The sequence below is a fragment of the Glossina fuscipes genome, unplaced genomic scaffold (genome assembly GCF_014805625.2).
Source record: "Glossina fuscipes isolate IAEA_lab_2018 unplaced genomic scaffold, Yale_Gfus_2 147, whole genome shotgun sequence".
Classification (NCBI taxonomy): Eukaryota; Metazoa; Arthropoda; class Insecta; order Diptera; family Glossinidae; genus Glossina; species Glossina fuscipes.
This window is the reverse complement of record NW_023998490.1, coordinates 961,885-965,114: the sequence shown is the minus strand read 5'-3', so window position 1 is coordinate 965,114 and position 3,230 is coordinate 961,885.

The following is a 3,230-nucleotide window of genomic DNA, read 5'->3' as shown; positions in this document are numbered from 1 at the left end:
GTTTTGTTGCTAATGACAAACCAATAAAGAAATTATCTGTTGTAACAATTCTTCCGCAATTAATGTATGGATCTATAAATTTTAGGATAACAAATTCACCTAAAGATACGGATAATCTCATTCGGTCTTTTCCTAGGTAGGAAAATGCATTTAAAACATATTTACTTTTTACATCCGACGCCAACCAGACTTTTATGCCAAACTTGTTTGGCTTTTTTGGCATGTACTCCGGAAATCTACATCTGGCCTTGGTCGGAAATAATTGCTCGTCAACTGTAATGGTAGCACCTGGCTTATAACACATTTGACTGTTGTTGAATTTATTCCACACCTCTGAAACTAATGCAAATTTATCTGTTTGCAATCTTTGGTTTCTTTCATCTTTCTTATCGAACCGAATTTGCCGAAGAATTTCGGTGAATTTATTTCTCCTCATTGTCTCAGAGAGAAAAATTTGGGAGCATATTCAGCATACAGTCTGAAGAACGTATGGACGTACAGATGGACGTACAGACCGAGGTACAGACGGACATTCAGAGAAAACAAACATTATCCGATAGTCGTAGATATAAATTCAGAAACGGTTCACGGATGTACGACGAGGGACCATCCACATCGGCGGAAGCAGCGTGGAGGGAAAAGATCGATGAAAATTCGCTGCATGCTAAAGGTAAGTTTGCATTTATCGTTACTTATTAGTATGTATAATTTATTCATTTCTTTTTATTTTATTTTAGATTAAAGAGCATGCTTCCTTTTGCACCTCCACTCATCGTTTCAGCAGAATGGGATACTTCCGTAAGCCAATGGTAAGCTTGTGATCATCTTTGTATATAAAATTTATTAACCACAATATTTTTCTTTTGCAGATGTCAGCACACCCCTGCATACCAGTAATTTTTATTTCTTTATATATATTTATGTATTAGCGGGGCTTTTTATTTATTACGTATTACTATGTATTACTATATATTATTATGTATTATTATTATTATTGTAAATAATATTGTAATTTGTAATTATGTATATAATGGTGTAGGCCTACTGGAGAGCCAGCCATTTAAAACAATTGGCAACGCGCCTATCACGGTACCCCAAGGGTGGTGCGGAAAACCGTAAAAATCAGCCTCTGCACATTCTTGTACGTTGCGATTGTGTGGAAGAAGCCTTCGTGATGATGATCGTTTCGTTGCAATTGGTACAATGTTTTCTGGCAATAGATACTTAGCGTAAGGAGTAAGTTTCTTAAACAGACGATTCGTTTCGGGAAAATAAAACACATGTGTTATTACAAAAAATCTTAAAAATCCTCGCAAGTAATTATTAACTAATTTAATTTGAATTATTTTGAATTTTTGCAAGTTTTTTTTTCAAAAATATGCATTGACGTCATGAAATATGGGTAAGCAACTATTCAAATTAAAATTTTTCACGTTCAATCTATTCACATTTTTTTTTATTGTGTTTTGGCAACTGCAGGCGAGTGTTGATAAACCATTAAAATATTTACGTATACACTAACAGTTTTTAAATTTATTTCATCGACACTATTAATCATTATTTCTTCGCAACTTTTTAGCAGACTATATCTTCTTTGAATATATTATAAATCCCTTCAATACTGCGCTTATAATTCATGCGTCGTCGTTGTTGATTCCCTGAAAAAATCTTGCTAGTTGCCCAGTTCAAAATGGAAGACCATTAATACCTTTTGGTTTGGGGAGGGTTCGAAGCAAAAATCACTACCGGCAACGAACTATAAGTTGTTTGAAAATAATGCCGCCAAGCAATCACTACTTCCGGGGCTACCAAATCAACTTTGTTGAGAACTAAAATAACCTTTCTACCTACGTCATTGATTAGGTAGTTATACAGTGACGGGGGAAACATAAGAACCTGCTTAAAGGAAAAACAAAGTTATTATTTTCAACGTATGTTCCCTGTGTGTCTGCGAATACAAATAACTTTAATTAACGCCACTTATCGTAAAGCTTCGATTGTATCGAATACAGCAAGTAAAGTGTTTATCGTTAAAGAAGCCGTTAATTTAATGGCAGTTGATGCACAATGTTTTAGGGATTTCACTATTTATTTAAATATGCTATGGTCAGCTCGGTGACAGATTGACTTTGACTTTATATTTTCTTTGGGAACTACTCAGTCTTTTCGTATTGGCTGACGGTCGTATCAAAACTTATCAAATTCGTTAAATGAAATCTAAAGATGGACGTGTTAAATTAATGAACGACGTTTTGAGCAGCATTAAGATCCGTGGGTGATTAAATAAAATAGAAGGAAAGATGAAGAAGACGTTCTAACATCTTATTTGAGACTCCAAGTGCCATTCTCATTTATTCAATCATATGATATTTTATTTTTCTTATTGACTTGGTCAGCAAAAGTCGACAACTGATTGCAGTGCAAGTCATTATATTGGCATATAAAAATTCCTAATGGCGTAAAAAAGATCTGTATCTGGATATATTTGAAATATGTAAGTAAGACATTTTCTACAAATGTATAAATATATCAGCAAAACATGTTTAGTGATAGTTTCTATTTAAACTTAACGGGTCTTGTTAAGCTCGGCAAAAAATATTTTGCATATTCGTCAGATATATTATCTGACAAAAATTGGATTAATGCTATAATGAACGTGATAGACATCGCGATTAAGGGTTTCGTAATAATACCCGCGATATGGAAATCAAATAGAAGAACTTGGAAAAGCACAGTGGTGGGTATGCGAGATTCGGCCCCCGACGAATATAACTTTTTTACTTATTAGTATTGCACTTGCGTCGGGTTTCAATCTAGATGTTTTAGACCCGTCCTCTGATAAACAAATTGATCTGACGTAATTTCGAGTATTGATTTCAATGCGTCCATCGATTTATGTCAATGTGCAATCCCCCATTTATTGAGGTATATTGATGAACTTTACTTCGTAACGAAAACAGGGAGGTATGAGTACCTTTGGCATACGTGAATGTAAATGACTTGTAACTCGTGAAATATAGCTTGTTCGATTATAGAAACTATTTTAAAGCAACGAATAAAAGCAGCGAGCTTTACCCACTTCAAAAAACGCAAAAAAAACAACAAGTAAAAACGCTGGCCTGTTATTAAATACCTTACAACAATTCGTACAGTACAGGTATTCATATAACGACTTTTCGAACTAAGGTGATTCGATTTTCGATTTTTATATATAACTACCGAAGTTACTT